This window comes from Haliotis cracherodii, unplaced genomic scaffold, assembly GCF_022045235.1.
Source record: "Haliotis cracherodii isolate W230 unplaced genomic scaffold, xgHalCrac1.p SCAF_7, whole genome shotgun sequence".
Taxonomy (NCBI): Eukaryota; Metazoa; Mollusca; class Gastropoda; order Lepetellida; family Haliotidae; genus Haliotis; species Haliotis cracherodii.
In genome coordinates this window covers 2,049,126-2,063,480 of record NW_027266330.1, presented here as the reverse complement: position 1 = coordinate 2,063,480, position 14,355 = coordinate 2,049,126, and the positions used below count along the sequence as shown (strand labels likewise).

The following is a 14,355-nucleotide window of genomic DNA, read 5'->3' as shown; positions in this document are numbered from 1 at the left end:
GCAACGTGATGGGGATATTACTCTTGTCACTGTGTCTGTGTGTGTCTGTGTGTGTGTGTGTGTGTGTGTGTTTTGTAGCACCCCACATGTGTTATTAGTATTGGTGCTTGACCCATCCCTGTCCAAACCCTCGCATACTATGAATTGTATAATGTATAAACCATTGCGCAAAGTCAGCGGCACAAGGGAGTCTACTCCGTCATGTTCAGGTGCAATACACTTACTACCTCTAATATGACATTCACAAAGTACATGCCGGCTGCGGGATACACCAGTGATCGTTAGTCATATCAACACTGTTAAAGCAGTATGTGAATACACGCTGACCGACACAAGGGAGACAACACCGTCAGGTTCAGATGCACTATACCTCTAATATCGCGTTGGCAACACACATGCCGGGTGCGGGTTGCGCCAGTGATCGTAGTCATAGCAACACTGTCCTAGTAGTATGCTATAAACTGTACACGGTACAAGGGAGGCAACTCCGTCAGATTTAGATACACTACACAGGTTCATTGCACACAGCCGCGTGCAGACTTCCCCTGTCATATCAACATCAACACAGCAGGGAGGTGGAAGCAGCTCACTGTCAGGGCAAGCACAGTACAAGGGAGACTACTCCTTCAGTCACACTGCACTACCCGAAACGTTCACACTGACGACACACACATATCTTTCATGCACATGTTGAGGGCTAGTGCCACATCCAAGTGTTTGGGGGTAATTGTTAACTGTCTTATAAGACTTACGCATGTAAATAAATAGTAAAATGTTAATTAGTAAAGTTTGTTGGAGAAACAGATTCATTTAGCATCTTTAATCTGCTTCTACAACCTCTCACCCCTACAATGAGAAATTGAATTTTCGATTGCGGAGAAATGACTTGTTGCACTGATTTTCAGGAAATGAAATGACAGTGCAGAACAGGTTTCGATGAAATTAAAACATATATCTTTGGACTAAGTTTGGGGGTTATTTGTCAGCTTCTTTCTGAAAAACTATGTGTTTTGAACACTTATTCTAAAGTAGTCAAACCTATGTATTAATTTAATGTTGTACTTCAGTAACATTTGTGATATATAGTAGTCACGTATATATATAGCTACCTGTGACCCCTTTCGGAATATTCTGAGATAGCGGTTCTTTGTACCATGTGTTGTTACGCGTTGCAAGAGACCACCGTTTTCAAAGCGTTGTTGCCGTCATCGTAGTATAGATATAAACCTACTGTGTTTTGATTTTTTATGTAGTCCCTCTGTAGAGTAGGTACCTCTTATTTATACATTTGCTAAAGCACAAGGTTCCATATAGAAATAAGAGGTATCTTCTCCACAGTGGGACTATCACATTTCAAAACACAGTAGGTCTTTGAAATGCAATTAGAGTGAGTGAGTGAGTGAGTGAGTGAGTGCATTTAACGCTGCTATTAACAGTATTCCAGTTACATCACGGCGTGTCAGCTTGATGTGGGAGGAAAGCCCGAAGTGATGCAGGTCTCAGACGTTTACCACTTCTGTGAAACCCACGAGCACGGGTGTGGTGCTGACAAACCTAGAAACATAATCGGGGCGAACCGGGATTCGAACCCACAATCATAGGTTTCTGGCGTGCCCAAGGGACGCAACTCTGCACAGCGAATCGCGGCGCCTTAGACGACTGGGCCACCTGTGCCCCCGAAATGCATTTAGAAGTGATACACATAAGGAAGATAATATATGGATGTCAACTTCTTTTCTTTTCGTTTGCCCAGTGTCCATTACCAATAACTTAGCTATGATAACTTAAGTATTGGCTTCCATTGTCTATCGCTAATCCCCTATCAGCGCCAATCATCTGTTGGCTTCCTTTGTTAGCTTCACCTTTGTTATTTTCAACCTTTTGTTATCTCTTAGTTTTGTTGTCCTTACACGTACATATATATGCTCTCTGTCTGATGGGATTCATTCACCTGATGAAGGAGTAAGCATATACTCCGAAACGTTGTGTTCCTAATAATAATGAAGTTGACATCTATATATTTTCTTCCTTACAGTTGATTTATCTCCTAATTGTCCACTTTCCATTGGACATGAAAACCGATTTTCATGGATAACATTTTATCGATCATTACACTGTACTTTTACTCAAGGTCAAGGTAAAAATTCACTAAAAAAGATAGTGTTTTTCTTCATGGAACACAAAAATCATTTTCTCCCATCAAATATCATGGCTGAAAATAACATTGCAAAATTTGACGATTTCACAGAATTTATTTGAAACAGTTTTATGCTGTTGTATTATCTGTATGTATACGTGTTCTATTGTTGGGGAGCGTTGGGATAGACTAGTGATTCACAGCGTGGGCTCCACATAGACAGAAGTTCCGTGTTCGATTCTCAAGTTGGTATAATGTGTGAAACCCATATATTGCTCAAAGCAGCTTAAACCATTTTCATTCACTCTTTCATATTATCTCATGGTACGAAATTAGTTCTTGGACGAATAGAACTTATTTCTCATTCTAATGCATGGTACCATTAACGAAATATCTGATAACAGAAATCGAATAATAAAATGAAGATTACTTTTTTATTGCTATCTGAATAAAGCGTTACATGTTGGATTAAAGATATACAATGACTGGACCCGTGTCATTGTCTTCGGACTGGTCCCCTTCTATCTCCTGTAGGTTGTCTTGACAGTGACCATCTGCTCCGACTTCCGAACGTGCATTCTCTCTAAAACGGACAAAGCCTGAACCTTGAGCAGCCTAAAATGATTTCATGACAACAATTCGAACTTACATTTGCTTAATGTTGGCGTAATTAGTGGTGGTGATAGTGATAGGATAGACACAAAAAACAGAACATGAAAACAACATGTAAAACAGCGCATGTGATTCCATGTAGTGAAACCAGTACTAGAATATGACAACGTATTATCCCTACTAACAAAGGATAGAACAATATCAATGTGTACTATCTGCTCAGTACATACTTTTTGGTTGAGAGACCTCTGCGGTAGCAGCAGTAGCCAACTAAACTTGCTGCCAGGACGCAGATGACAAACACCACCAGATACTTCACAGTCTCTGTGTTGATTGGAAAAGAAGCTGAAAGTAATGTGAAATAAACAGATCATGCCAGTATGATACTTTTGTTTACAGTGTCAGTTCTGTATGTCTTTTTATATCATTACTTCCTACAGCCTGCATTGGAGTATAATCGTGAATAAACTGACTGCATTACTCAAAGATGACGAGCACTGTGTACCTCAGAAGATGTTTACAAACCGAACATAACGGCGGCTTTCTCAGTATTTTCCCAAAAGCACGCTATCAAATTGGAATATGTCATTATTTCAGAAACAATAACGGGTGTTATGAAAAACATTTAAAACTTTCAGAATGATATGATTTGATAGATTTGTTATTCAACAAGGGGAAATTTTATATACACAACAGACATTGTTCACTGGTTATGCTTGATGTAGTGAAAATAGGTGTAGTGAAATCAAGGAAATTCAACATAATTTTGTTTCTTAAAGCAGTGCCAGAACAATTACATGGCAGTGTCTGAAACCATTCAACATGGCTTACCTGTGTCACAGGATCCGGTAGAACAATCAGATAACGAGGCGTTGTTTGTGCAGTCGTACATACACATATTGTATTCAGGTATACATAAACTCGAGTTCGTGTCTATACTATCCAGACATACACTACAAGATAGGTTACATTTACCTCCAGATAAACCATTTTTGCAACCGTTGCAACACGATCCGTTGCTTAGTGCACACTTAATATTGAGGCATTGCTCCAGGCATGGCACACAATCAGACCTAATATGTCCAGGTGCACATCCTTCAATACACGCACCTGCGCGGTTACACCTTTTATGTGTGCAGTTAGAGTTGCATCGCCTTGAACACTTCGGGCCGTACCAGCCATCTACACAACCGTGAACACACTCGCCAGTCTGGCTGTGGCACTCAGGGGTACATGAGTCTCCCTCAGGACATTGTTCATCAGTAGACAGGGAGGGATCAGCTCGGCAGGTGTCACTGCATGCTTCAGTACAGTTGTCTCCATAGAATCCTTGTCTGCATCCCTGTTGGCAGCCACTCTCACATCCACCGACACAGTGCTCACACGAGGATCTACAGTCCAGTCCAGAATATGGAGGCTGACACTCCTCACATGTTCCTGTGATCCTGTTGCAGGACTTGCATTTGCTGGAACACGTCCTACATCCTGTTCCGTAGTATGAGTCGCTGCAGCCAGAGAAACAAGTTCGACCCATCTGGCAATACTCCCCATCACATCCACCTGGGCATCTGGTACAGTCCACCTGGTGAGTGTAACATGGCCTCTTGCAGTTTGAGCCTTGGAATCCCGGGATGCAGCCATCAGTACATCTCCCAATACCCCTGTCGAGGTGCAGCTCACATGTGTGGTACCTGCACCTTCTGCTGCATTCATCCAGGCACTTCGGGCCGAAATATCCTCTGTAGCAGTTGGTGCTGCATCGACCCGTCTGCCCCTCACACTCGGAGCAGTGCTGGTTATCGGAACATTTACCACCTGAGAATGGATAAAAAATATATATGTATTATAAATGTTTTTTACTGTAAATGATCAATCAGTAAATTGGATTAGTGTCAAAAATCTCATTACAATGAAAGCTGCGTGGGCTCGTATGACAGTCAGATAAGCCTCATCAACGTAAAGGGTATTTGGTCAGTTTTGAGAAAAGAAGTGCCATGACATGGTGATGTGGTATGCAGTCTACAACCTTGCAGTGGTAGTAATGTCATCGATCTATTAAGGAAGGTAATGATTACTATTGAGTGATATATCAACAGAGGCGTACATTTGATAAGTTTCTATTGTTATGAATTTTACCCACATGGAATGCAAATAAATCTATAGATACAAAGAATGGCATAACTAAAGCCACGGACATGATGTCTACAAAGTGTCACTCGCTACAAGTCAAGTGCATTGGTTTTGTCACCATTATTGAACAACTAATTTTTTAATAATTATAATAACAATAATAACAATAATAACAATAATTACAATAACAACAACAGCAACAACAACATTCTCGAAGCACGGCCAACAAGGGTTTGCGACTCCATGAGCATGTCCCACCTTATCCAGCACAATGTATATAAATAACACGTCTGCTTACCTTGTGTCGGGATAAGTAGACACGTAATCACTAAGATCCGAAGCGGCCTGAAACGAAAATGAACCATCTTAAAACAGCTGATTAATGTCCAGTTAAGTGAGTACAATATCATCACATCATGTGTCCCTAAGTCATAAATGTGATTTGATTAAAAGTTAATGTTCACTTGCATTATTACAGTTTCATCTGGGGTCTGTAGTGCAAATAAAAGGAACAAGCTTTCAACTTATTTGCTATTCCAAAGATACTGACATGCGTCAATTATCTGCTACACACAGATTAACTGCTCAGATCAAAGGTTTTGCTTTCGTTTTCCTTTATTCGAAACAGGACGAGTGCATATCTAGTGATGGGTCTTGTAAAATATATCATCAGATTCTACATAGAATTGGTGGTTACAAATAGAACATAGAACATTTTACCTGATTATGGCAGATAACGATTGTCAGTTTTTCAACCTGCTTTATTTTCAAAAATCGATTTCCTAATTTTTTAAACCCCTCTATATAACGCTAAAAACATTCATGAGTAGTTGTTCATAATGATATTGTTCTGTCCAGCTGTATGTTGTATTATGGGGTCAGAGTCAGACACACACTTACTACTGAATTAATTTCAGTGAAATAATTTCGTACATGGTGAGATGTTTCACACATACACGTATACAGTCATCCCATCCCTGTGATCTTGTGGTCTGAATGGGATGAGCTGCTAGTCCATAGCCTAACAGTGAAGCATTTCAAAGACTCATTCTTTCATACTTTTGACATGTTTAGATATTTTGTCATAAGGTTTTGTCTAAATATATTCACCTTCCATTGAAACTATATCAAAGGGAAACAATACAATATTAAGTCTTAGCCTAAGTTACTTTAATAATATTGAGTAAATGTTTAATAAATGTCAGATGGAAATCAAAATAAGGAAGTTCATAATTCTATGTATGCTACTCCTTCTTAAAATACACCTTGTCGTGTCACTATCAGTTAGCAAAAGTTTTTAGTGTATGGGCAATTGTTCTATATTAACATAATGCCAATTCTTTGCTCAAGGTGTCAATAAAATTTGAAAATAATCCTTCGTAATGCTATTTTCTAAACCTCAAACAGGGAAGATAGGAAACAGGTGCAATCTGCCCAACCTTACAAGACATGTTTCTAACTTATATAACAGTAAAAACTTGCATATTTGGCATAAACTTGTTTGTGGTTAGTCAGATACGTGACGGAAAAATGGAGAGTATTGTCTATGTCTCATACACTAGGGTTAGAGTAGCTTCCCTTCGACAAAGGGCAGTTAGTCTAGCGGACAGGCCATGGATTGCCGCGAAAGGCAAGTAAATACAATTTGTGTAGGCAATTGTTGTTTTGCGTAAATGTAGTTTCGCCACTGTATAAGAAACATGTTTCAGTTGGAACTATATTGGCTACTGTCACTGTCCGACTGACACATCACTTACCCTTTGACGTGATATATATTTAATGCGCACATTCCAGGAAAACTTACAATGTTTAGGTAATGTTTGTGGGAGATGGAAAGCGATTTTCGATCAAAGAGTTGAGGAATGACATTATATGACAAAGAGGTTATCACGCTTGTGTGTCTAGGGATAAATAAACACAAAGTACGGGAGTCAATGCTCGCTAAATGCAATGTTTATTCCTAATACAGGATATTTACCATCCCCAAACACACTCGTGTGTTAACCTCTATATACACACCGACACACGATTGTTAGTACGGTCTGTCACATCACTTCCAGTTGGCGCATTTGGTTTATTTTACATTTTAGTACTACATTATATCTGCCTACTGTTATTCGTCAGTGTATTTCATTGTTTAACAGTGATTGTAACTGTGTTACATTGTTTCTGTTGGTATTCGGTAGACGTATATAGCATTGTGTTTGGTTAGTGGTCAGTCGTCAGGAAGTTACTACATTTAGATGCTAATGTGATGTGTAACCTTCCGGTACAGTATACCGCGGAAGATAGTCTGTTATGGAATCTTCTTTATTTCTCGTGACAATAGACTGATGAGGGCTGTGTATGGAACTTTCCAGTGACCGGGTAGGTTGTATTTAAGGGGACAATAGCGTGGTCACATTTCTTTCACGCATTTTAATCACATCGGAACCAGCTTTCATTTGAGGATCGCTCATCATCTCTGATTCCCTGCCGAGTCCATCTCTCTAGCCTGACGACTGTCGCACCTGGGTGAATATATATTCTTCCAAAAAAAAACTTGACATAGGTGTAAAACCACTCTTTGCCAAATATCTAAAATAATTACATTAAATGAAAACCAAATAAGTCAAACAGAAAGATGATGTTTCCACAATTCGCGAAAACACATGCAAAGCACATAAACGTAGCTTTTTGGGATCAACCGCCTGTAAAAAACGTGCCCCCCTGCTGAATGGGTATAACAATCCACATCAACGGCTGTTCATACAGTCCTTATAACGGCAGTAGAGGCGGTGACAGAATGCCAAGATTGAATGCAGCTCAACGGAAAGACGCCATTGGGAGATTACAAGCTGGAGCAACTCAGCAAGAAGTGGCCAGGCACTTTTGCGTATCCAGACAGACAATCTCCGCACTGTGGACCCGATACAACAACACCAACAGAGTGGACGACAGACCAAGGTCAGGAAGACCAAGGGTGACAACCCAAGCACAAGATCGATACATCCGGCTGCGACATCTCCGAGACCGCACTACGACAGCCACGTCTACAACCACACATATCTCTCGGGTACGCAGAATATCAGTTCAAACGGTACGCAACAGATTGAGGGAGGCTGGACTTTTTTCACGAAGACCTGTTCGACGTCATGTATTGACCCCACGTCATCTGGCGAACAGTCTGCTTTGGTGCCAACAGAGGGTTAGATGGGCACGTACAAGGTGGAGAAATGTACTGTTTACTGACGTGTCTACAGACGTCGGGCTGAACGTTACGCCCCCAACTGTGTCCAGCAGGTTGTCCTATTTGGCGGCGGGAGTGTCATGGTGTGGGCCGGAATTTATCACGTTGGTAGGACGCCTCTCGTCCAAGTGGCAGGTGCATTGACAGGTGTGCGTTACAGAGACTTGATTCTACAGCCTTACGTTCTTCCTCACGTCAACGTTCATGGCGGACAGTTCCAGCAGGACAACGCTAGACCGCATATTACACGTGTTTACAGGACTTCTTACAGCACAACAACATCCAGACATTACCTTGGCCAGCCCGGTCACCAGATTTGTCCCCGATTGAGCATCTGTGGAACGAGTTGGATCGACGCGTTCGCAGAAGGAATCCACCGCCCCAAACATTTCCGGCGTTTCTTGATGCACTTCAGCATGAATGGCAGCACATCCAACAGCGTGTTATTGACAACTTGATTGCATCTATGGGTTGTCGGTGTCAAGCGGTGATTGATGCACGTGGTGGGCACAACCGATACTGACATTTTCTGTACCCCTGTGACATTAATTGTATCGTGTACGTGTGTCTGCCTAGGTGACACGATTAATTTTTTGAACATTGCGTATATTGACCTTCAAAAAGTGTTTCAATTATGGTTTCTGTGTCCTATTTTGAAACAATCGCATTATATCACATATTGAAATTCAGTGTCAAGTTGTTTTTTTCGAAGAGTATATATTATTATCACTGACTTTTACTTTCACCGCTGTATTTTTTGTATTTGATACTGACCACTGCCATCATTGAATATTGTACTACAACTCTATTGTTTACTGCCATTGTAATTGAGGTGTAGTAATTTGCATCGATTTGTAAACTTAGTGCATTTAAGAGGACATTTGTTGATTTTATACCACTTTTGTTTGTTTGTTGGTTTCACACTAAGTTCTTTTACGTACAGATTTCTGGGTTAACATATTGTTTCAATTTGGGAATCCATACGTAACATTACCTATTATTCAAAGTGTTGTCGCGAAGTGTAAGTGTAAGGAATATATTCCTATCCTGTTTCGGTGTGTTTGTAACGTAGGTTTATCGATGATCTGATTTCATTAAATACCAATCAGTCACAAGAATTATATCGCGTGCAATTCCCTATTTTGACTTGTACCATCAATGTAATAGCAACAAAGAGGACGGAAGAAATGTTTCAAGAAGAAAACTAAATGGGAGAAAAGAACAACTAAAACCTGTAATATTTTGCATGGATGAGAGGTAGGACATTTTCTCAGTTTTCTCATATTCTATGCAACAATTAAGTGAACATAGCGCGTATAATACTCTTTTGTTGGAAGAAGAAATTGTGTGTTTTAGAATACTTGAAACAACGATATATAATACGATGCACGGTATACTGTTTTACAGAAATAATATTCCACTGGAGGCAACAGTGACATATTAGGGGACCTGTCATTTGATATTCGATGTGTGTGTGTGTGTGTGTGTGTGTGTGTGTGTGTATGTGTGTGTGTGTTGGTGGTTTTGGTGATGTGTGTTGGTGTTTTTGGTGTGTGGTGTTGGTGGTGTGTGGTGTTGTGTGGTGGTGTTGGTGGTGTGTGGTGTTGTGTGGTGGTGTTGGTGGTGTGTGGTGGTGTTGGTGGTGTTGGTGGTGTTGGTGGTGTTGGTGGTGTGTGGTGTTGGTGTTGGTGGTAATGATGGTGTTGGTGGTGTTGGTGGTGTGTAGTGGCGGTGGTGTTGGTGGTGTGTGGTGGTGTGTAGTGGTGTGGTGTTGGTTGTGTGTGGTGGTGTGTAGTGGTGTTGGTGGTGTGTGGTGGTGTTGGTGGTGTGTGGTGGTGTGTGGTGGTGTGTAGTGGTGTGTGGTGGTGTGTGGGGGTGTTGGTGGTGTTGTGGTGGTGGTGTGTAGTGGTGTGTGGTGGTGTTGGTGGTGTGTGGTGGTGTTGGTGGTGTGTGGTGGTGTGTAGTGGTGTGTGGTGGTGTGTGGTGGTGTTGGTGGTGTGTGGTGGTGTTGGTGGTGTGTGGTGGTGTGTAGTGGTGTGTGGTGGTGTGTGGTGGTGTTGGTGGTGTGTGGTGGTGTTGGTGGTGTGTGGTGGTGTGTAGTGGTGTGTAGTGGTGTGTGGTGGTGTTGGTGGTGTGTGGTGGTGTTGGTGGTGTGTGGTGGTGTTGGTGGTGTGTGGTGGTGTGTAGTGGTGTGTGGTGGTGTTGGTGGTGTTGGTGGTGTTGTGGTGGTGGTGTGTAGTGGTGTGTGGTGGTGTGTAGTGGTGTGTGGTGGTGTGTAGTGGTGTTGGTGGTGTGTAGTGGCGGTGGTGTTGGTGGTGTGTGGTGGTGTGTAGTGGTGTGGTGTTGGTGGTGTGTAGTGGTGTGGTGTTGGTGGTGTGTAGTGGTGTGGTGTTGGTGGTGTGTAGTGGTGTTGGTGTTGGTGGTGTGTGGTGGTGTGTGGTGGTGTGTGGTGGTGTTGGTGGTGTTGTGGTATGGGGTGGTGTTGGTGGTGTGTAGTGGCAGTGGTGTTGGTGGTGTGTGGTGGTATGTGGTGGTGTGTGGTGGTGTTGGTGGTGTGTGGTGGTGCGTGGTGGTGTGTGGTGGTGTTGGTGGTATGTGGTGGTGTGTGGTGGTGTGTGGTGGTGTGTGGTGGTGTGTGGTGGTGGTGTTGGTGGTGTGTAGTGGTGTTGATGTTGGTGGTGTGTAGTGGTGTTGGTGTTGGTAGTAATGATGGTGTTGGTGTTGGTGGTGTTGGTGGTATGAGGTGGTGTTGGTGTTGTGTAGTGGCGGTGGTGTTGGTGGTGTGTAATTGTGTGTAGTTGTGTTGGTGTTCGTGGTGTGTAATGGTGTTGGTGTTGGTGGTGTGTGGTGGTGATGTGTGTTGGTGTTGGTGTTGGTGGTGTGTGTAGTGGTGTGTGTTGGTGTGTGGTGTTGGTGGTGTGTAGTGGTGTGTGTTGGTGTTGGTGTTGGTGGTGTTGGTGTTGATGTTGGTGGTGTGTAGGGGTGTGTGTTGGTGTTGGTGTTCGTGGTGTGTAGTGGTGTTGATGTTGGTGTTGTTGGTGGTGTGTGTTGGTGTTGGTGGTGTGTGTTGGTGTTGGTGGTATGTAGTGGTGTTGATGTTGGTGATGTGTAGTGGTGTTAGTGGTGTGTTGTGGTGTTGGTGGTGTGTAGTGGTGTTGGTGGTGTGTTGTGGTGTTGGTGGTGTGTAGTGGTGTTAGTGGTGTGTTGTGGTGTTGGTGGTGTGTAGTGGTGTTAGTGGTGTGTTGTGGTGTTAGTGGTGTGTTGTGGTGTTGGTGGTGTGTGGTGGCGTGCAGTGGTGTGTGTTGGTGTTGGTGGTGTTTAGTGATGTTGGTGTTGGTAGTGTGTGTTGGTGTTGGTGGTGTGTAGTGATGTTGGTGTTGGTGGTGTGTGGTGGTGTGTAGTGGTGTTGGTGGTGGTGTTGGTGTTGGTGTTGGTAGTATGTGGTGTTGGTGTTGGTGGTGTGTGGTGGTGTGTTGAGGTGGTGTTGGTGGTAATGATGGTGTTGGTGTTGGTGGTGTTGGTGGTATGAGGTGGTGTTGGTGGTGTGTGGTGGTGTGTAGTGGTGTGGTGTTGGTGGTGTGTGGTGGTGTTGGTGTTGGTGGTGTGTAGTGGTGTGTAGTGTTGTTGGTGTTAGTGGTGTGTGTTGGTGTTGGTGGTGTGTGGTGGTGTGGTGTTGGTGGTTAGTGGTGGTGGTGGTGGTGTGTTGTGGTGTTGGTGTTGTGTAGTGGCGGTGGTGTTGGTGGTGTTGGTGGTGTGTTGTGGTGTTGGTGTTGTGTAGTGGCGGTGGTGTTGGTGGTGTGTTGTGGCCGTGGTGTTTGTGGTGTGTAGTGTTGGTGGTGTTTGTGGTGTGTAGTGTTGGCGGTGTTGGTGGTGTGTAGTGGCGGTGGTGTTGGTGGTGTGGGTGGTGTGTCGTGGTGTTGGTGGTGTTGGTGGTGTTGGTGGTGTTGTGTTGGTGATGTTTAGTGGCGGTGGTATGTGGTGGTGTGTGGTGGTGTGTGGTGGTGGTGTTGTGGTGTGTAGTGGTGTTGATGTTGGTGGTGTGTAGTGGTGTTGGTGTTGGTAGTAATGATGGTGTTGGTGTTGGTGGTGTTGGTGGTATGAGGTGGTGTTGGTGTTGTGTAGTGGCGGTGGTGTTGGTGGTGTGTAATTGTGTGTAGTGGTGTTGGTGTTCGTGGTGTGTAATGGTGTTGGTGTTGGTGGTGTGTGGTGGTGATGTGTGTTGGTGTTGGTGTTGGTGGTGTGTGTAGTGGTGTGTGTTGGTGTGTGGTGTTGGTGGTGTGTAGTGGTGTGTGTTGGTGTTGGTGTTGGTGGTGTTGGTGTTGATGTTGGTGGTGTGTAGGGGTGTGTGTTGGTGTTGGTGTTCGTGGTGTGTAGTGGTGTTGATGTTGGTGTTGTTGGTGGTGTGTGTTGGTGTTGGTGGTGTGTGTTGGTGTTGGTGGTATGTAGTGGTGTTGATGTTGGTGATGTGTAGTGGTGTTAGTGGTGTGTTGTGGTGTTGGTGGTGTGTAGTGGTGTTAGTGGTGTGTTGTGGTGTTGGTGGTGTGTAGTGGTGTTAGTGGTGTGTTGTGGTGTTGGTGGTGTGTAGTGGTGTTAGTGGTGTGTTGGTGGTGTGTGGTGGCGTGCAGTGGTGTGTGTTGGTGTTGGTGGTGTTTAGTAATGTTGGTGTTGGTAGTGTGTGTTGGTGTTGGTGGTGTGTAGTGATGTTGGTGTTGGTGGTGTGTGGTGGTGTGTAGTGGTGTTGGTGGTGTGTGTTGTTGTGTGGTGGTGTTGGTGTTGGTGTTGGTAGTATGTGGTGTTGGTGTTGGTGGTGTGTGGTGGTGTGTTGAGGTGGTGTTGGTGGTAATGATGGTGTTGGTGTTGGTGGTGTTGGTGGTATGAGGTGGTGTTGGTGGTGTGTGGTGGTGTGTAGTGGTGTGGTGTTGGTGGTGTGTGGTGGTGTTGGTGTTGGTGGTGTGTAGTGGTGTGTAGTGTTGTTGGTGTTAGTGGTGTGTGTTGGTGTTGGTGGTGTGTGGTGGTGTGGTGTTGGTGGTTAGTGGTGGTGGTGGTGTGTTGTGGTGTTGGTGTTGTGTAGTGGCGGTGGTGTTGGTGGTGTTGGTGGTGTGTTGTGGTGTTGGTGTTGTGTAGTGGCGGTGGTGTTGGTGGTGTGTTGTGGCCGTGGTGTTTGTGGTGTGTAGTGTTGGTGGTGTTGGTGGTCTGTAGTGGTGTGGTGTTTGTGGTGTGTAGTGTTGGCGGTGTTGGTGGTGTGTAGTGGCGGTGGTGTTGGTGGTGTGGGTGGTGTGTCGTGGTGTTGGTGGTGTTGGTGGTGTTGGTGGTGTGGTGTTGGTGGTGTTTAGTGGCGGTGGTGTGTGGTGGTGTTGGTGGTGTGAAGTGGCGGTGGTGTTGGTGGAAGTGTGCTGTATAGACACTTTATACATATACTAATGTGAACATTATTCCAATTAGCATATATCACCTTTTAAATTGATGCAATAAGACGTTCCCAAAAACATGCAAACACAGTCATGTGGCTGGAATTACTTTTAATAAACCCATAGATGGATGCAATGTCTCGTTGCTTAATACAGTATTGCCTGCTGTTCCAAATAAGTTTAAATCTAGATTTTGCGATGTATGGATGTTTCTGTAAAAACATTTATGGTCAATCTTTCAGACAGGCATTTAGTGATTTATATATCTCTGTTTGTGCCAATTTATGTGGAGTTTTGGAAACCAGTACAAAAGAGGAATGAACATGTCGTCAGAATTTAGAGTCAAGTCAAAAGTTGAAAGTACTGATGAATGGTTTTAGCAGATTTCTTCCTCAGATAACACACTAGCTTTATATGTGGCATTATTTGAAATCACACTTACACCAATATTTGAAGTGATGGTTCCTTATTATAGTTATGTTATTTGAGGGCTTGTCATTCGGAACAACTGCAGACTTTACATGTAGGATAGCCAGACCTTGGATTATTGCTGGCCGGGACAGAATGGTTTAATTCTAATTCTGTTTCCTCTTTTTTCAGTTTGTGCGTTCTACAAATGGCATCACCACGCACTGACTTAACCCAGTTCTTCTTCTCGTTGGCCAATTGTTTTTGGCATATGGTTCGACAACACCCATAATGATTTTAAAGTTTTGATCCCAATTGGTAGGAAGCTGCTCCCGATATTTTGGCCAATATTTGAATAACTTACGAAGGTTGTTTATGCTGTCAACAAAAGTCACCTGTAACTGTATGACCTTCAGGTTGGTAGCAGTATT

The 14,355-nt window shown here is 43.5% G+C and overlaps 1 pseudogene; it reads right to left on the bottom strand.

Annotated features, from left to right (window-relative positions):
* Positions 1–2,658: 2,658 nt before the first annotated feature.
* Positions 2,659–5,244, bottom strand: LOC139447925 (scavenger receptor class F member 2-like; annotated as a pseudogene).
* Positions 5,245–14,355: the final 9,111 nt, after the last annotated feature.